At 54.7% G+C, this 20,867-nt stretch overlaps 1 protein-coding gene across 3 annotated transcripts in view; it reads left to right on the top strand.

Annotated features, from left to right (window-relative positions):
* The first annotated feature begins 424 nt into the window (after positions 1-424).
* Positions 425-20,867, top strand: part of DIRAS2 (DIRAS family GTPase 2) — a 35,321-nt gene continuing 14,878 nt past the window's right edge. The window contains exons 1-2 of one of the 3 annotated variants that reach the window (XM_036278516.1): positions 425-450; positions 20,615-20,784. The gene's annotated coding sequence lies outside the window, so the exon portion shown is untranslated. Of the gene's footprint in view, positions 451-838; positions 909-20,614; positions 20,785-20,867 lie in introns of those variants that run through there. The other 2 variants (XM_036278515.1, XM_036278517.1) reach the window with 2 other exon arrangements.

The following is a 20,867-nucleotide window of genomic DNA, read 5'->3' as shown; positions in this document are numbered from 1 at the left end:
GTCAGAAGATAAGCCCGCGGTTTCCTTGGCACGACAGTGCGAACAGTCGGTGGAAGGTGACAGCCTGGGGACCAGGATGAAGCGGAAGGACGCGCTCCCGCACCGCGCCGGCGGGCACGGCCCCGCCTTCGGAGTGAGCGGCTCCGGGCGCAGCGTCTGGGCGCGGTGAGAGCTCCGTGGTCGGGGCTGCTCGCCGCCGCCGCCGCCGCGGACGACCACGCCGCCCGTGACAGGGTTTAGAGCCCGAATCTCAGAGCCAGCGCCGCCGTCTGTGCCGGGAGCAGGCGGTAGGTGGCGCCCCGAGGCTCCCGGGGCGCGCCGGCGCCATTTCCGCGGGACCCGCTGCAGCGGGCGCTGGGCAGCGGGAGTCACCGCCGGCGCGGGAGGCGAGGAAGGCCGGGGACTCCGGGCGGCCGTGACCGCGCCGGGCCACGCTGCTGGGCGGCGCAGGTGCGCGGGGCTGGGGGCGGCTCGGGCCGCACGGGAGCGCAGGTGCGCGGGGTGCGCGGGGCGCCCGGGGGCGCGGGGCTGGGGGCGGCTCGGGCCGCACGGGGGCGCAGGTGTGCGGGTGTGGGACGGGGGTTCATGGGGGCGTAGGTGCGCGGGCAACGCGGGGTGCCCCGGGGCGCAGGTGTGAGGGTGAGGGGCGCACGGGGGCGCAGGTGCGCGGGCAGACGGGGTGCCCGGGGTGCGGGCGCTCCCGGGCGCAGGTGTGCGGGGTGGGGGACGCGGCGGGCACGCGGGCTGGCGAGCAGGCGCGGGCGGGTGGCAGCTGACAGCATCGTCACGGCCGCGGGAGGGAGAGCGCGCCCCGCCCGCGTCCGGGAGGAGCCGGCCCCGCACCGCCTGTGCTGCCCGGGCTGTGCCAGGCGAGCTGGGAAGAAGCCCCGGCAGCTGTTCTTCCTCAGGTAACCGCTTTCCCTTCCTTGGCTGGGCTTCGCTGTGGCCGCGGGGCACCGAGGGCTTGGCAGTCGGGTCTGCCAGCCCCCAAAGGAACTGCCGCTCTCTGGGAGGGCGAGTCAGCACAAAAACACTCGGCCGGCGGCAAGATGCTGCCTTTCAGTGTCCTCGGCAGGGAGGGGAGCGTCTGATACCCTAAGACAAGTTCCTTTTCAAAAACATGATATTGGGATTTCTTCCAAAACAGAAGTTAGTGTTTTAGAAAATTCTATGGTTCAGAGGTTTCTGGTCATGGAGAAGATGATTTAGTGGATTTATCAAAGTCCTGAAAAGAGGGGGTCCGAAGTGAGAAAAATGCAAAGCACGTTCGAGGCTGCTGTTCCTTCGGCTTGTTTTCCTGCCAGACCACAGCCCTTCCCGGGCTTGGCTGAGCCTTGGTTAATGCTGTGATTCTCTTTTGAAGAAGCGGTTTCATGACAGCGGCATGTGTTCCTTCTTGCCTCGTTATAAGAGCAGAAGACAGGAAAGGTGCTGCACCCCATCTTTCGGTGTTAGACCGCGGACCCCATAGGATAGCAATGACTGCTCCCAGCTCCCAGCTCCCAGCTCCCAGGCTGGCCTGCACAGCCTTGCTGGCTCTGGCTGTGCGGAGGGCTGAGTCCTCCCAGGAGAAACACTGTTTTTCCCATTTAAAACTCCAGTGCATGCTCTGTGGGGTCTGGGAGACTTTTACACGGGGAGCTCCGTGGATCATGGCTTCCATCCGGTGAATGGTGAGATGCATGTCCTGGTGAGATCCGTGTCTGCTCACTGTGCAGCCTGCCTGCCTTAGGAATGTGCTCTACGTTTGTCTGTTACCTTGTAAACAGCCGTGTTCCATGGGAGCAGCTGGAGTTAGCACAGGAAGTCCTTTCTGCTTTGGGCTAAAAACTTTTGAAATACCCTTTTCAGGAAGATTTTCTAGCTCACAGTGAAGGACCAAGCATTGCACAGCGTTCAGCCAAAGGCGATTTTTTGCTGGTGGTATTTGGACTTGAAGAGGTGGATGGGGAGGAAAGGGGAGATTAAAATGAGACTAAATTGAACACATTTGTTGGGGGAATGATACTATGCCTTGGGTTGTTGTCTGAAATTGCAAATAGGCAACAATTCTATCTCCGGAAGCACAGGAGATCCTGTGGCTGAGGCATAGCATGAACCCACATCCTACAGAAATAGAAGACATAGGCAAGGAAGCACGGTCATCCCAGCCGACACACAGCGTTTGGTGTGGCAGTAGGGCCGTGGTCCTGGAGAACAGGGGACAGAGCGGAGAGAGGGAGGGTTTGCTGTCTGTGTGGTCACAGCGGTGCGGTTCACTCCTCAGTTACCTCTCCAAATGGCAATTATATGTGATGGTTATTGTAGACGCTTCCAGAATCTTTTCTTGCTAGAGCGTTGATAGAGTTATTCCTAAGGAAAAAAATGCAGAAAACAGCTAAATTAAATGCCAAGTTGTGGCATCCTTCCCAGCTGGCGCCCAGCAGTCTTGATTTCTCAGCACTCCATGATGCCGCATCCCCATGAGAAGAGCAGACTTCTCACTGATGTCTTGTGTGCATGCCCCATCAATCACACCGGAAATACATTGTTCCACGGGTGGACACTATCTCCATTCTGACACCTGCAAGTCTTATTGAAACATTAAATTGAGAAATAATGGAGCTTCTCTCATTAAAAAGAGAGTGCATCTGTGATCATCAAAACATTGTTCATTCTTCTAATTCTGTGGCCATAGTGGATATATTAGTACATTGTAAATTAACCTATTGATTGAGACAGAAAGCATCATTTCCCCCCCAAGATAAATGCAGTAAATTTTTGCACTATAAAGAATTTCTTTTTGCAAAGAGGGGCATTTGGTTGTCTGGGGTAAGATGGTGGCTTGCCGGCTGTTTTAAGTTAAAAAAAAGGTTTCGTGCCAACATGTAACTTTCAATTCAAATAACTACTGTGCCCTGTTCCCATTTATAAGATGGACTGGATCCTCCATCCATCCATCTATGTGTCTAGCATTCATCTCTCTTTCTCCCTGGTCTCCTATCTATCTATCTATCTATCTATCTGGTATGGGTATATACAATGGGCAGATGTCTCTTTAAAAGCCGAACTGATTTCTAGGACGTCAGTTGTTTTGGGTTATGATTTTTCTAGGAAAAGAGCTGCTTTTCTCTAAAAGGGAAGGTGATGGTTGTCATGTTGTCACAGTTCCCAATGTTCTTTAACAAGGTAAATTTTACACATGCACACGCCTATAAGGGTTAACTTAACTGTTTAATTGCTTTCAAATAATGTTTTAGGTTTTCTTGTATTATGTGGCGGCTTGCAAGTCTCTCCGTTATGGACCAGGTAAAGAGTCGGAACAAATGCCCTCTCGTTCTCTCCTCCTTTGCTCTTGCCACTGGCCAGCCCAGGAGCAGAGCCTTCCTGTAGCTCTCTGCTGGTGCAGTTAAGTGCTTCCCCCTAAATCAGTCCCATCTGAGAGAAATGAAATGGGTGAGCAGCATGCATAATGCAAAATATTCTAGCAGCCACTTTAGACAAGGAAAACTGAACAAGTAAAACTCATTTTAATATCTTTTCTCTAACCCAGTATATCAAAAATGACTCTGTAAAGTTATAATCAATACAAAATACCAAGAAGATATATATACATTATTTTTTTCATGCCAAGTCTTCTAGAATATCTCCATTTGGATTAGCCATGTTTCAAGAGCTCAGGAGCCAATGTGGCTAATGCACTGATGAGTGCGGATTTTTAACCTTTTGATAAAGCAATCTAAAAGCAGAAATATTAAGAGCCATTACATTAAGCCAATTAAACACTATCACAAATAAATATACTGATGATTTCACATTGCTAGGAGACCTCTAGTTTTGTACTCCTGAGCCTATTATTTAGTTCCTTATCAGTGAAACAAGAGGATTGGATCAAAACACCCCCTGATTTTACAGGACGACCAGTGGGCAGACGCGTGGACTGAACCCCATGCAGCCGGAGGTCTGCCGGAGCTGACGCAGGGCAGCCTCATGGTGCACATGGCCATTGCGCCGTGGGACTGGTTTATTTCAGTCCGGTCCCTGACCACGATGGCAGCAGTGAAACCCCACATCCCACTGGAGAGCGTTAGTGTCCCTGTCTGTAGTCCTTACCTAGGCACCCAGCTGCAACCCCCCTGGAAGTCAACCAACAGCCAGTGTGCTGATGTTTACTGGGTGACGGAGCAGGCTTGGCCGAGCTTTCGGTGTTATCCTTCCCTGGTCAGCATGTTTTTGCATTTTCTTTTCTTTTTTTTTTTTTTTATCCTCAGCCGAGGACATTTTTCCATTTTTTGTTCAGGTAGAGTGGGAGGGAGAGAGAGGAACAGAGAGAGAGAGAGAAACATCGATGTGAAGGGACACATCGAGTGGTTGCCACCCGCACAACCGACCAGGGCCGGGGACAAACTGCAACCGAGGTACATGCCCTTAGCGGGAACCGAACCCGGGTCTCTCAGGACCGCAGGCCGACGCTCTAACCGCTGAGCCAAACCGGCCAGGGCTGTTTTTGCATTTTCGATGTTGTTATCTGTGCATTTCACACCATTAGATAAAGTTCGGTGAAATGTTAATGCTTGCTGATTGACCCATGAGTACCGACTTCTTCAAACACAGGAACGAATGACCTTGCAAAGATGTCAGTTTCCGCACCCAGGCCCCGGACAGCCTGCAGGCTCAGTGCACGCTGGAGCGGCTGCAGCCATGGCCATCCCGGCCTTCTGCCCTGGAAACCAGGACGGGGGTGAAGGAGACTAGCATGTTGTCTGGAAGCAGTTTCTGCAGTGTCTTTCTAAAGCTAGTTAATGCTGGACAGTGATTGTTTTTTGAGAAAGAGAACACAGAACTTTCTACTAGGCATACATTCACACGCACACACACACAGAGTCCTCTTTCTCTCTCTTCTACCCCCTTAACTTTTGAAACTGGGTCCAGGTGCTCCCCAGAGCGGAGACTGAGGAGCCCTTGGAGGGGAAGCTGGGTTCACGTACCATCTCTGCAGTCCTGCTGTTTTACGGGAGCACCTCGGTGCCTTCCGGTTTGGGAGTCTATCTTCGGGTGACACTGAGCTAAGGAGGATGTGCCGCAGCCATTTCTCAGCTCTGGTTCATCGAGCATCCAGCCCTGCGGTGTGTTTTTTCTGTATAAACTCGGCCTCATCTTCTCAACTCCACTGGCCGGCGCCCCCTCTCACCGTGGCACACTCATGTGCGAGGTCAGTGGGGCGTCCGTGGCCTCCTTGCCTGCAAAAACGTCCCTCACACTTAAAGAAGGATTGTGCGCTCTCTGGTCTTCATTCTTGACCACAGAATGAATGGGAGGGACCACAGAAGGTGAGCCTGACCTCCCGCGTTAGTGAGGTCTGGGGAGTGTTCGCAAGCAGAGGAGGTAGGGACAGCTGAATGCTAGAAGTGACTGGGTGACCGAGATTGTGAAAAGAACCTAAATTTCCCAGGAATCATGACAATGAAGTGTTTTTATATATATAAATAATTTTTTATTGATATTAGAGAGGAAGGGAGAGGGAGAGATAGAAACATGGATGAGAGAGAACATCGATGGGCTGCCTCCTGCACACCCCCCACTGGGGATCGGGCCCACAACCAGGGCATGTGTCCTGACCAGGAATCGAACTGGTGACCTCTTGGTGTGTGGGTCACGCTCAACCACTGAGCCACACCAGCCAGGCTGGGCTATATATTTATTTATTATGGCAAGTAGATTTGCAGATGACACTGCCTCTCTTTTTCTGGTTCTCGCATTCTTTTCAAAGTTTAAATTATTTTAAATATACCAACAATTTAATATGCAGAATAGATTATTGTAGCAAATATTTCCGTGTAAAGAATGAAGCTATGAGCCCTGGCCAGTTGCTCAGTGGTTAGAGCGTCGGCCTGCAAACCAGAGAGACCCGGGTTCGGTTCCTGCTAAGGGCATGTACCTCGGTTGCAGTTTGTCCCCAGCCCCGGTTGGGATCGTGCAGGTGGCAACCACTTGATGTGTCCCTTTCATGTCGATGTTTCTCTGTCCCCTCCTGCTCTATCTGAAGATAAATGCAAAAATGTCCTCGAGTGAGAAAAAAAAAAAAAATGAAGACGTAAATACAGGAGACATTTTAATAATCTCAGTAGGAAAGAACTTTCTAAGGATAATCCCAAACTGGGATACTCAGCAGGAAAACTTGGTTAAATTTGGCTCCGTAGAAATGTTAAATCCCAGAAAAGACAATAAAAACAACAACATTCCAAGACAAACGACAGCTGGGAAGAAATGTTCGCAGCGTGTTTCACTGGAAGTCGAATCAGTTGAAGTGGGTCCCAGCTTGTGAGGAGTGGAATCACCTGCCGTGCTGGTCGAACCCAGCTGCTGCCCGTAGCGCAGAGACTGGCTGGGGCCGGGCATTTCCGAGTCCCTGCCTTTAGGACGGGTAACCGTCCCCCTTGCACACTCACAGACGGCGGAGCAGATAGCAAGAACGCGCAGGTCTCAAAGATACAAATACAGTTGCTTTTACCAGAGAAGATGCTCAGTGTCATACAGGCTGAATAAATGCAATTAGATCGGCAATGAGGAACAGACTCCTGGTTCCACGGGAGAGGATTTGAGTTTGCTGGCATCCTGGACTGGGCAGGGCGTGGGAGCTAGCACCCTCATGCACCTTTGGGGGCGAACGTGGTCGTTTTGGAGCGTATCTGGCTATCTCTACCATCTTTAAAATGACATACCCTTTGATCCAGCGGTTTCACTTGTAAGAGTTTATTCTACACATCATCTCAAAAGAAGGAGATGAGGTACTTAGGTTTAAGGCTGTTCATTGAGCAGGGGAAAAGAAACTGGTTGGTAAGGGCCTCTCAGGGAGTCCTGGGCAACTGTCACAAGGCTCTGGGTGGCACAGTGTGGACAGGTCTGCAGGAACACTGCCGACAGCAGCCCCCCCCCCCCCCTTGAGTTAGCTCTCTCCTGAGGTCTGCCCCTCACTGACGAGGAACCGTTTTGCTGACTCCCGCGTCCACTCTCCCATCACTCACGTGTGAAAGGCTCACCCACCCATCCTTCTCCACCCGATCTGTGCTCTCGTCTATTCCCGGCACAGAGATCATGTTAGTTGCCGCTGTGAATCAATGTGACAAAGTGAGCTTGATCCAGTTAACGCTTTGGAACCGGATAGGGAGCATTGTTGATGTTTCCTTCCACTGGTCATCTTCATGTCCTCTTTCCAATCTTTCGTGGCCATTCTGGGGCTTGTCTCTCAGAAGAGTGTCCATCTCCATCCCTTAGGTCAACTCCAGAGTCCAATGAAAACTTTCTATTTCCATTACAGAAACACAAGCCAGGTTTGGGGTCCAGGGTCGTGTCCTACAGTCTGAAGACAGCCAGTGCCTCTTAGACCTTAAATGTAGAGAGTGCTCGCTTGAAGCTGTGCTAATTAGAAATCTGTACTCGTTAGGAACTGGGAGGCTTGGTGTTACCGGAGGGTAGGCGGGTGGGGTCCTGAGCGTTCTCTGTCCTCTCCCAGACGGGCCAAGACAGCAGAAGCAGAGGTCCACTCCGCCCCCAGCCCGGTGCTGCTCAGCCTGGTGAGGACGCCTTGCCCGGCCTCGGGTAAGCTGCAGTGCTGGGGAAATATGCCATGGCAGAAGTGTGGCCGTGCTTTCCTGCACGCGTGCGATGCTACCCTCTCGGAGTGCGGGTTCAGGCCCGGCTCCTGACGTGGGCCTTTGCAAAGGCGTCTGTGACTTTTTGATGAATCGGAAAACTTCGGCAGCCATCCATTACTAGCTGCCTGATACCACTGTTTTTTTTTTTTCAACTTTTATTAATTTATTTTTTATTACAGATGTTTCTCCCCCCCCCCAGACACCCTCCTCCCCATCCAGTCCCCACCACGTCGTCCCCTAGCATTGTTGTCTATGTTCATTGGTTACGCACACATGCATATGAGTTCTTTGGTTCATCTCATCCATCCCCCCGCCCCCCGCACTCCCCCGCCTCTGAGGTCTGTCAGTCTGAACCATACCCCTTTCTGTGTCTCTGGGTCTATTTCATTCATCAGCCCACCTGGTTCATTATATTCCACAAATAAGTGAGATCTTGTGATATTTGTCTTTCTCTGACTGGCTTATTTCACTTAGCATAACACTCTCCCGGTCTCTCCATGTTGTCTCAAAGGATGAGAGATCTTTCTTTCTTACAGCTGCATAGTACTCCATTGTGTACATGTACCACAGCTTTTTTATCCATTCGTCTACTGATGGACACTTGGGCTGTTCCCAGATCTTAGCTATTGTAAATAGTGCTGCTACAAACATGGGGGTCCATATATTCTTTCTGATTGGTGTTTCAGGCTTCTTAGGGTATATTCCTAGAAGTGGGATCACTGTGTCAAATGGCAGTTCCATTTTTAATTTTTTGAGGTAACACCATATTGTTTTCCATAGTGGCTGCATCAGTTTGCATGCCCACCAGCAGTGTACTAGAGTCTAATTCTTACATTTAAAAAATAAGTACGAGACCGCTTTGAAGTCCACGTGGCAGTATCTGTGACGTGTGCAGAAATGCCCTCATCATTTTGGAGTCCTGTTCAGTGCATGTGGAGTGGCTCGTGTCCCCACTGGCTTTGCCAAACCTGAGCTGAAATGCAGGCTCTGCCCCTTCTTACTGAGCAGCATGTTGTTGCTTGATCCACCTCGAGTCTCTGTTTTCTCATCTGTAAAATGGGGCTACTGATACCCAAATCAGAGGTGCTCGGAAGGTCAGGCTTATGTGGTGCCTCTCAGCCCTGTGGGCCGTCAGGATTCCACAGCATTGGTGGTCCCTCTCTCGCTGTATCGTCCCCTTCACCCCTGGCACGGGCCTGCGGTTTCCTCCTTGCTCTCTGCTCCGGACGGGACGCTGGCCCCAGCGTCAGCCTCTCTGAGCCCCCAGCGCAGAGCCACCAGTTCAGCTCGGAACGGCGAGTTCTGCTCACATGGTTCTCTCTGAGCCAGCTCACGGGACTGCCGTTTGGTACCTGGTCAAACCCTGCTCCTTCCTCACCATCGCTCTTCCCTCCGGTCCTGGCTGAGCTCACCCCCACAGCTGTCCTGACTCTACAGCCGAATCCGCGGGCTTTGGAGGCTGTTGGACTCTCCCCTGCTGGATATGTTTGTCATTCTCATCCTGAGCTCTTCGTCTGGGTAATGACACTGGCGGTCCCAGCCTTGACGGGAGCCTGCTGAAGACGGTGTCCTCGGGCTGGCTGATGTGCTCTGGGACTGGATTCCAGATGCATCAGGCAGCGACAGCCTTTTACGGATTGTTCTGCTGGCCTGCCCAGTGACCCTCGCGTAGACACATGTGCATTTTCACTGGTGACCCGTCCGCAGCTTCTGGTTACATGCCCTCGCCTTTCTCACGCCCCCGGCCTCTGGCCTCCTGGATCGTCGCTGCTGCTCGTCGGAGGCCTTGGCCCCAGCTCAGTCTCCTTTCTTACTCTGGATGCAAATGTCATTTTTTTGAGTGTTCGCTCCACTCCTCTTAAGCGCCACCCCCACAGTCACAGGGGATCTTTCAGCACCAGAAACTGCTCCTTCCACAGGGACCATGGAGCATCCCTCTGCCCAGGCGCCCTGCCTCCGCAGCATGCCGCTTACCTTCTCTTTGAGCCTCTCCCAGACCTGACATTCTATCCTGTGAATATGTTCAGTTGTTATCTTCCCGCTCACGTGTATACATGTTCACGTCTCTGTATTGTAACATTAATTAAAAGGAGCCCTTTAAAGATTCAGAATGGGGTACCACTCGGCCACCAATCCATAACATTTCCTCCAACTCACAACCAGAGTCTAAGAAACTGTCTAGGCTCCTGTATCAAATTCTGCATCTCCTGCTCACGCCTCAACTTCCTGCTACATAGCTCCGCCTGCTGCCATCAGGATGTCTGCTGCTAGGTTCTCCCCTAGCGACCTTCATTGCCTCCCAACCCGAATGCTGTCCAGGTCTCTCTACTTCACTTCTTGGCACTAGTTCACGTGGGTGAGCCCACACTACACTTGGAAGTCCTCATACAGAGCACTTCAGTAGAGTTGCTTCTCCCCCATGATCACCCCAGCTTTTAAATATTACAGATTTCCTGCCTTCCACACATTCCATGTTTGAGTCCTCGGCTGTCTCGTTCCCACAGCTGTCGGATTCATAAACGGGGCTTCAGTCCCCCTCAACACTGCTGACTCCCACCTGTGCAATCTGATCTCAGACTCCCACCTGTGCATCCCGACCTCAGGGACCCCACCTGTGCATTCTGACCTCAGGGACTCCCACCTGTGCAATCTGATCTCAGACTCCCACCTGTGCATCCCGACCTCAGGGACCCCACCTGTGCATCCCGACCTCAGGGACTCCCACCTGTGCATCCCGACCTCAGGGACCCCACCTGTGCATCCCGACCTCAGGGACCCCACCTGTGCATCCCGACCTCAGGGACTCCCACCTGTGCATTCTGACCTCAGGGACTCCACCTGTGCATCCCGACCTCAGGGACTCCACCTGTGCATCCCGACCTCAGGGACTCCCACCTGTGCATTCTGACCTCAGGGACTCCCTCCTGTGCATCCCGACCTCAGGGACTCCCTCCTGTGCATCCCGACCTCAGGGACTCCACCTGTGCATTCCGACCTCAGGGACTCCCCCCTGTGCATCCCGACCTCAGGGACTCCACCCTGTGCATCCCGACCTCAGGGACTCCCTCCTGTGCATCCCGACCTCAGGGACTCCACCTGTGCATTCCGACCTCAGGGACTCCCCCCTGTGCATCCCGACCTCAGGGACTCCCTCCTGTGCATCCCGACCTCAGGGACTCCCTCCTGTGCATCCCGACCTCAGGGACTCCACCTGTGCATCCCGACCTCAGGGACTCCCACCTGTGCATTCTGACCTCAGGGACTCCCTCCTGTGCATCCCGACCTCAGGGACTCCCTCCTGTGCATCCCGACCTCAGGGACTCCACCTGTGCATTCCGACCTCAGGGACTCCCTCCTGTGCATCCCGACCTCAAGGACTCCCACCTGTGCATCCCGACCTCAGGGACTCCCCCCTGTGCATCCCGACCTCAGGGACTCCACCTGTGCATCCCGACCTCAGGGACTCCCTCCTGTGCATCCCGACCTCAGGGACTCCCTCCTGTGCATCCCGACCTCAGGGACTCCCTCCTGTGCATCCCGACCTCAGGGACTCCCTCCTGTGCATCCCGACCTCAGGGACTCCCACCTGTGCATCCGACCTCAGGGACTCCCCCCTGTGCATCCCGACCTCAGGGACTCCCTCCTGTGCATCCCGACCTCAGGGACTCCCTCCTGTGCATCCCGACCTCAGGGACTCCCACCTGTGCATCCGACCTCAGGGACTCCCTCCTGTGCATCCCGACCTCAGGGACTCCCCCCTGTGCATCCCGACCTCAGGGACTCCCTCCTGTGCATCCCGACCTCAGGGACTCCCACCTGTGCATCCCGACCTCAGGGACTCCCTCCTGTGCATCCCGACCTCAGGGACTCCCACCTGTGCATCCGACCTCAGGGACTCCCCCCTGTGCATCCCGACCTCAGGGACTCCCTCCTGTGCATCCCGACCTCAGGGACTCCACCTGTGCATCCCGACCTCAGGGACTCCCCCCTGTGCATCCGACCTCAGGGACTCCCCCCTGTGCATCCCGACCTCAGGGACTCCACCTGTGCATCCCGACCTCAGGGACTCCACCTGTGCATCCCGACCTCAGGGACTCCCCCCTGTGCATCCGACCTCAGGGACTCCCCCCTGTGCATCCCGACCTCAGGGACTCCACCTGTGCATCCCGACCTCAGGGACTCCCCCCTGTGCATCCCGACCTCAGGGACCCCACCTGTGCATCCCGACCTCAAGGACTCCCCCCTGTGCATCCCGACCTCAGGGACCCCCCCTGTGCATCCCGACCTCAGGGACTCCCACCTGTGCATCCCGACCTCAGGGACCCCACCTGTGCATCCCGACCTCAGGGACCCCACCTGTGCATTCTGACCTCAGGGACTCCCTCCTGTGCATCCCGACCTCAGGGACCCCACCTGTGCATCCCGACCTCAGGGACTCCCTCCTGTGCATTCCGACCTCAGGGACTCCCTCCTGTGCATCCCGACCTCAGGGACCCCACCTGTGCATCCCGACCTCAGGGACTCCCTCCTGTGCATTCCGACCTCAGGGACTCCCTCCTGTGCATCCCGACCTCAGGGACTCCCTCCTGTGCATTCTGACCTCAGGGACTCCCTCCTGTGCATCCCGACCTCAGGGACTCCCTCCTGTGCATTCCGACCTCAGGGACTCCCTCCTGTGCATCCCGACCTCAGGGACTCCCACCTGTGCATCCCGACCTCAGGGACTCCCTCCTGTGCATTCCGACCTCAGGGACTCCCTCCTGTGCATCCCGACCTCAGGGACCCCACCTGTGCATCCCGACCTCAGGGACTCCCTCCTGTGCATTCCGACCTCAGGGACTCCCTCCTGTGCATCCCGACCTCAGGGACTCCCTCCTGTGCATTCCGACCTCAGGGACTCCCTCCTGTGCATCCCGACCTCAGGGACCCCACCTGTGCATCCCGACCTCAGGGACTCCCACCTGTGCATCCCGACCTCAGGGACTCCCTCCTGTGCATCCCGACCTCAGGGACTCCCACCTGTGCATCCCGACCTCAGGGACTCCCTCCTGTGCATCCCGACCTCAGGGACTCCCTCCTGTGCATTCCGACCTCAGGGACCCCACCTGTGCATCCCGACCTCAGGGACCCCACCTGTGCATCCCGACCTCAGGGACCCCACCTGTGCATCCCGACCTCAGGGACTCCCTCCTGTGCATCCCGACCTCAGGGACTCCCCCCTGTGCATCCCGACCTCAGGGACTCCCTCCTGTGCATCCCGACCTCAGGGACTCCCTCCTGTGCATCCCGACCTCACGGACCCCACCTGTGCATCCCGACCTCAGGGACCCCACCTGTGCATCCCGACCTCAGGGACCCCACCTGTGCATCCCGACCTCAGGGACCCCACCTGTGCATTCTGACCTCAGGGACTCCCTCCTGTGCATCCCGACCTCAGGGACCCCACCTGTGCATCCCGACCTCAGGGACCCCACCTGTGCATCCCGACCTCAGGGACCCCACCTGTGCATCCCGACCTCAGGGACTCCCACCTGTGCATCCCGACCTCAGGGACCCCACCCCGTGCATCTGACCTCAGGGACTCCCCCCCGTGCATCCCGACCTCAGGGACTCCCCCCTGTGCACCCCGACCTCAGGGACCCCACCTGTGCATTCCGACCTCAGAGACTCCCACCTGTGCATCCCGACCTCAGGAACCCCACCTGTGCATTCCGACCTCAGGGACTCCCCCCTGTGCACCCCGACCTCAGGGACTCCCACCTGTGCATCCCGACCTCAGGGACTCCCCCCTGTGCATCCCGACCTCAGGGACTCCCCCCTGTGCACCCCGACCTCAGGGACTCCCACCTGTGCATCCCGACCTCAGGGACTCCCCCCTGTGCACCCCGACCTCAGGGACTCCCACCTGTGCATCCCGACCTCAGGGACTCCCACCTGTGCATCCCGACCTCAGGGACCCCACCCCGTGCATCTGACCTCAGGGACTCCCCCCCGTGCATCCCAACCTCAGGGACTCCCACCTGTGCATCCGACCTCAGGGACTCCCCCCTGTGCATCCCGACCTCAGGGACTCCCCCCTGTGCATCCCAACCTCAGGGACTCCCACCTGTGCATCCGACCTCAGGGACTCCCCCCTGTGCATCCCGACCTCAGGGACTCCCCCCTGTGCATCCCGACCTCAGGGACTCCCACCTGTGCATCCCGACCTCAGGGACTCCCCCCTGTGCATCCCGACCTCAGGGACTCCCCCCTGTGCACCCCGACCTCAGGGACTCCCACCTGTGCATCCCGACCTCAGGGACTCCCCCCTGTGCATCCCGACCTCAGGGACTCCCCCCTGTGCACCCCGACCTCAGGGACTCCCACCTGTGCATCCCGACCTCAGGGACTCCCCCCTGTGCACCCCGACCTCAGGGACTCCCACCTGTGCATCCCGACCTCAGGGACTCCCACCTGTGCATCCCGACCTCAGGGACCCCACCCCGTGCATCTGACCTCAGGGACTCCCCCCCGTGCATCCCAACCTCAGGGACTCCCACCTGTGCATCCGACCTCAGGGACTCCCCCCTGTGCATCCCGACCTCAGGGACTCCCCCCTGTGCATCCCAACCTCAGGGACTCCCACCTGTGCATCCGACCTCAGGGACTCCCCCCTGTGCATCCCGACCTCAGGGACTCCCCCCTGTGCATCCCAACCTCAGGGACTCCCACCTGTGCATCCGACCTCAGGGACTCCCTCCTGTGCATCCGACCTCAGGGACTCCCCCCTGTGCATCCCGACCTCAGGGACCACCACCTGTGCATCCCGACCTCAGGGACTCCCACCTGTGCATCCGACCTCAGGGACTCCCCCCTGTGCATCCCAACCTCAGGGACCCCACCTGTGCATCCCGACCTCAGGGACTCCCACCTGTGCATCCGACCTCAGGGACCCCACCTGTGCATTCCGACCTCAGGGACTCCCACCTGTGCATCCGACCTCAGGGACTCCCCCCTGTGCATCCCGACCTCAGGGACTCCCACCTGTGCATCCGACCTCAGGGACTCCACCTGTGCATCCCGACCTCAGGGACTCCCCCCTGTGCATCCCGACCTCAGGGACTCCCCCCTGTGCATCCCGACCTCAGGGACTCCCACCTGTGCATTCTGACCTTCGGTGCCGCAGCGGCCTGCAGGTGGTCTTGGTCCGGTGTTGTTAGTGCTCACACAGCCGAGGGCCGAGGTGGGGCCTCCCCAGCAGTAGCACTGCCCTGTCATTGAGATGGTGGTGTGGTCCACTCTGGTCCTTGTTGCAGGATGGAAGCAACATCAGAGATCCCACTCAGCCCAGTGACGTGCAGATGGGACCACAGGTGCACGGCCAAGTGGAGATGCTGCCTGCTGCCTCTGATCACGCAGCTCACTCGGCCTGGCCTCCCCGGGCTGCTCACTCCCGGTTAAGAGCAGACTCTCCTGCATTCAAGCTTTGGGGAGACAGTAGTGAACAGAACGGATACAAAGCCCTCAGGGAGCTCATCACCCACCAGGATTATCACACATTTTTCAAGTGTAAAATCTATGGTATGTCAGGAAGGCATTTGTGCTACGGGATAAAGAAAGCAGGATGAGGTCACGCACTGCCAGGGTGGGATGTAAGTCAGGTGCGGGGTCAGGGAAGTTCTCACTGAGAAGCGATGGCTGAACAGAGGCCCGGGGGGCAGGGAGGAAGAGAGAGACCGGTGGAGGGGACAGCCGGTGCAAAGGCTCCGAGGCAGGAGAGCATGCCAGGTGTGTCCAGGTGGCCCTGAGGGGACCAGTGTGGCTGGCATGGAGTAGGAGAGGGGAGAAAACGTAGGAGGTGAGGGTGCAGGAGGGGGCAGAGCCTTGAGCTGCTGTTCTCAGGGAGAGGGTGGCAGAGGAGGGTTCCCACGGAGATGGTGTGATCCGGTACCTGAGTGGGGAGCTCACTGGAGGGGCTCAAGGCCTGAGACAAACTGACCACTTAGGAGGCCACTGCAGTGGTCCTGGTAAGAGGTGACAGTCTCTTGGGAAGCATGGGAACAGTGGGGGAGGTGATTCGTGGTCAGGTGTGGACATGCTTCGAAGGTACCACTCACACACTTGGCTGCTGGGTTGACCTGAGACACAGGAAACCAGAGGGGTGGGGAGGACCACGCGAGTGTGGGCTGGAAGGAAGAGGTTGCCTGAGGCAGAGAAGGGGAGCAGCTCCGGGCCCCATGGGGAGTTCGGTTCTGCACATGTTGTCTTTGGGTCGTCGCCAAGGCCTGCGAGGGGTAGTGTCCAGGAAGAGGGGCCTGCCAGCCCGTGGTGCGGGAGAGGCCTGGCCCGGGCCTGCCTGGCAGGGATTAGCATGTGGTTGGTACCCGACGTCCTGGAACCAGATGCCACCCCCGGGAGGGTGAATTTAGCAGAAGGGGAAGCATTACACGGGCGGAGGTGGGAGGCTGTCTTCCTGGTGAGCTCATTGGGAGCGGTGACATTCACCCTGTCCCCTGCCAGCACCTCTCCCCAGGGCTCATGCTTCCGCTCTTGTCCATCAGAGGCCTCAGGAGGTCCCACTGCAGCAGGGCCAGCATGCCACTTCTCTACCCAACACCCTCAGTGGCCTCTTGGCTGTCTCCCGGGAAAGCTGCCTCTGCACCCCCCCAGCGCCGTCCCCTACCCATCGCTTCTCCGGCCGCATCGACCTTCCTTCCTTCCTGCACTCGTCCACCGTCCTAGAACTCAGTGTCTGGAATCTGTATATGCTCCTGTGCTTCCGTCAGCCGGCCTGGGACTTCTTCCCCCAGCGCCCGAGTTCACGCCGCCAACTCACATGTTTGTTCGGACGGCGACTTCCAGGCGGTGCTTCTCTGGCCTCTCTCGCTTCGTCGGCTCCGTGGGCTCGATGTAACTGACAGGTGTTGCATTGATGTGTTTCACTAAATGTAACTGAAAGGTTCATCCATGTGCTTTCATGAAATGTAACTGAAAGGTTGCATTGATGTGTTTCACAAAATGCACCTACACCCATGGTAGGCCTCCATTTGGGAGAACTTGGACTTCCTGAGAGAACTGGTCTTCAAGTTTTTAAGACCAGGAAAACTTTTTAGGGACACATTTGCATTGCTTTTGGCAAAATCATGTATTGGTGGAAGCATTTCTATACATCTCTTTTTTTTTTTTTGCAAAGCAGGTACTGTATCCCCAACTTATATTTAATTTATTTTCTTTATTTATTTTAGAGAGAGAAGAAGGGAGAGGGAGAGAGAGATAGAGATCGATGAGAGAGAACATAGACTGGCCGCCTCTGCATGCTCCCCATTGAAGATCGGACCCACAACCTGGGCATGTGCCCTGACTGGGAATCAAACCAGTGACCTCTTGGTGCAGGGTCGATGCTCAACCACTGAGCCACACGGCCAGGCCCAGCTCATACTTAAACGCCACCTTTATATTACAGGGCTGGAGGAAGGGTACTTAGGTTTGAAAAACACCTGCTACATAGCACACTAGGAAAAGCCTCCTGCCACACAGAAAACGGTAGTGGGTTTAGAGCAGTAGCATTTTTATACATGAAAAACATGCAATTTGAGCCCTTTGGGTCCACAGCATTTACGTTTTCTTTGTCGCAAGGTAACTGGTGACCCAGCATGTGGCAGAAAATATTTTTGCGTTTGCTCCTTCTCTCCATATAAAATATCGTAAAGACTCTATCTCATGAATGCTCTTCTATACATGAAAAACAAAGAAAACGTCATCCAAACGCGTGCTACCCAGTACCTGCCTGTTTTGGGCTATGGCTCCTTTGCTGTTCCCGCGGACTGATGAAGGACGCCCCGGATCCCCTCTCCTCCGGTTGTCTGTGATGGTACCACACACCCTTTGTAACCTTTGTTCCCATTGACCTTGCCATCCCGAGTGGTTACACACAGGTAGATTTTTCAAAAACGTACTAATGGCTCTTTAAAGAGTCACTCATCTTCCCGGTACACTTTTCCTTGGCTGCCTCAGAAATGCGCTTGGGCAGCAGAGGCCGTCGGTCCGGGTGTCGGCCGTTTGTGACGTGTTTGGGTTGAATGCGGTGAGGGGCCGGTGAGGGACCCCTCCTTCAGGGATTCCTTCTCAGGGAACAGGGGAGGAAAAGGCAAAGATGCTGAGAGTCCGGGGCCCAGGCTCCTGCGGGGCGAGGCTGATTCCAGCCAGCGGCAGCGCGGAGGCCCCGAGTGCGTCTGTCCCTTCGAGCTGGTAGCCCGGGGCTCCCTGTGAAACGTCCCATACCACCCTACTCAAACTTCGGCTTTCTTCTCTGTTCCCCGAGGACTCAGAGGACGGCATGTCGCCATCCATTGTTTTGTGGTGTCGTGTTCTTTCACAGCAGAAAAATAAGTCTTTTCGCAGTGGCTTGTGGTGCCTTTCACTGTCAATGAGAAGAGGATGTTAAGTTTTACGAAAAGTCACATTCATTTACATTCTGTAATATACTAGGTTATGTGTGCTGTGTGGTTAAACTTTGCCGAAGGAAGCTGGAGGGTGGTTTCTATGTTCTAGAGCAGTGTAGACCAGTAAATACACATGTTCGTCATGTGTGTAACTTTGCGTTTCCTAGGGATGGCATTTTAAAAAATGACAAGACACATGCATTGGCCGATTTGACTCAGCAGAGCATCGGCCCGCAGGCCAGAGAGACCTGGGTTCGGTTCCCGCTAAGGGCACGTACCTCGGTTGCAGTTCGTCCCCAGCCCCAGTTGGGGTCATGTGGGTGGCGGCCAGTCGATGTATCTCTCTCACATTGATGTTTCTCTCTCTCTCTCTTCCTCTCTCTCTCCCTCCCACTCTATCTGAATATAAATGCAAAAATAAAAAATAAATAAATAAAAAGTGACAAGACACAGGTAAAGTTAATTTAAATTTTTTACTTTACCCAGTGATTATGTATATTATCATTTCAACTTGTAATCAATATCAAAACTGCAAATGAAATACTTAATATTCTTTTTGCATTTTTATTTTATTTTTTAATCACCATTTATCCCTGAGATGCCCTCTTCCACCTACCCCCTGCCCCCCACAGTCACCACACTACTGTCCATGTCCATGAGTTCTCTCTCTCTCATTTTTTTACTTAACCCCTCTACCTACCCTCCCAACACCCGCCCCCCCAGAGCAGTCTATGAGTTATTCATGTCTATGAGTCTGTCTCTATTTTGCTTGGTAGTTCAGTTACTTCATTAAATTCTACAGAGCAGTGAGGTCATGTGGTACTTGTCTTTCTCTGACTGGCTTATTTCACTCAGCGCAATATTCTCCAGGTCCCTCCATGCTGTTGCAAAGGGTAACATGGTCTTTCTTTTTTTGCGTGTGTGTGTTTTCTTTTGTTGCAATTTTTATTAATTTACTTTTGTTACAGATGTTTCTCCTCCCCCACCCCCAGACACCCTCCTTCTGACCCCCCCCCCCGCATTGTTGTCTATGTCCATTGGTTACGTATAGGGGATATAGTGCTTTGGTTTATCTCCTCCTCCCCCCTGCCCTGAGGTCTGTCCGTCTGAACCCTACTTCTGTGTCTCTGGGTCTTTTTGGCTCATCAGCTTATTTTGTTCATTATATTCCCCAAATAAGTGAGATCCTGTGGCACTTGTCTTTCTCTGACTGGCTTCTTTCACTCAGCATGAAACACTGTCTTGTTTCCATAGCAGAGTGGTGTTGCATTGTGCGAATGTAGCACAGCCTCTCTATCCGCTTGTCTGCTGATAGACACAATTTGGACACATTCTTTGAACTAAGTGTTCAGCATTCAGTGCAGGGCGACTTCATCAAGTCCAGCTGCATTTCCGGGGCCGAGCGACTGCCACGTTGGACAACGCAGTCTGCAGGTTTGTTTTACTGCTCCGGCTGACACGCTTCGCATCACCTTCAATAGAGCACAAAATTCAGTTCAGGAAGTAGGTGCTCATTTTAATTGATCTTGGGAAATTTGACACTTTTGGCTTTGTCAGATCAGATGACACCCTCGTGCTGTATAACGTGGGTGCTGACTGTGTGTGCTGGGTGATCGCAGCCTTGGGGTCATGGTTCTGTTGTTGCTAAAGATGTTTACATACCAGCACGTGTTTTTACTGTGGCAAAACGCACATAACTTAAAATGCACTGTCTTACTCATGTGTAAGTGTGCAGGTGTGTGGCTGCAGACAAACATCGTGACTCTTATTTCTGTGCTTAAGCTGTGGGCCTATTTGCCTCTGGATAGTGCAACTCTTGAAGGATAATGTATTCTACCCCTTCTGTCCCAAGAAGGCCTGTTTCTCCCCACGTGTTTCCTCTGTGCAGATGTTAAGAGTCTTGCAATGAGTTCTCAGACGCCCTCCTGCCTCGTCAGCTGGTGCAGGTGTGGCAGCTGCTTCCCACTGGCCTGGCCAGGGTCTCCACAGCCCTGTGAGACCACGTCCCTGACACAGGGTTCCGCTTCTTTGGAAAAAGGTGAACCATATAGTTCAAACTCTTCTTTTTGATCAGGAGATGTTTCCCACTAAGAAGCAAATCTCTCCTGGCTGGTGTGGCTCAAGAGGTCACCGGTTTGATTCCTGGTCAGAGCACATGCCCAGGTTGTGGGCCCGATCCCCAGTGGGGGGCGTGCAGGAGGCGGCCAGTCGATGTTCTCTCTCATCAATGTTTCTCTCTCTCTCCCCCTCTCCCTTCCTCTCTCTCTAAATTCAATAATGAAAAAATATTTAAAGAAAACTAATATTGCATGTCAACGGTAGTTGCAAAAAAATAATAGACGTTCATATCTATTATTTAAGCAATGAATGTTTAAAGTTATAAAGGTGAACACCAGCACGTGACAACTGAGTTTCATTTCTTTTTGACAGTGGTTATTTCTGGAAAGAGAGATGGAGGCTGTGGAAGGAAAGGGCCCGGGTGTGAAGGAAAGAGGATTCCGTAATCTTTTTCAAAACAAATGCATGCATCATGCCTTTTGTCATGTGTTTGTCTCACAGTTTTCAGCGGAGACGGCAGGCGTGGTTTGGGTTGGCTTGCACAGGTGCCCTGTGCTTTGCCCACACTCGCTTCTCTCCTGGAAGACCACCCTGTGGCGTGATCCTGGTCCCGGTGACTCCTGCTTTCTTCCCGATTTGCCCCAGGGGACAGCCTTCCCAGACCTCGGCAGGTAATCTGTTTGGTTCCTTTAACTCCTGCCCTATAGCGAGGACCCCTTCTCCTTTCCTTAATCCCCGAATATCTTCAGGGAGA

The sequence above is a fragment of the Molossus molossus genome, unplaced genomic scaffold, assembly GCF_014108415.1.
Source record: "Molossus molossus isolate mMolMol1 unplaced genomic scaffold, mMolMol1.p scaffold_m16_p_29, whole genome shotgun sequence".
NCBI classification, from domain to species: domain Eukaryota; kingdom Metazoa; phylum Chordata; class Mammalia; order Chiroptera; family Molossidae; genus Molossus; species Molossus molossus.
Note: the sequence above shows the minus strand (reverse complement) of the source record. Positions and strands in the feature narration are given on the sequence as shown.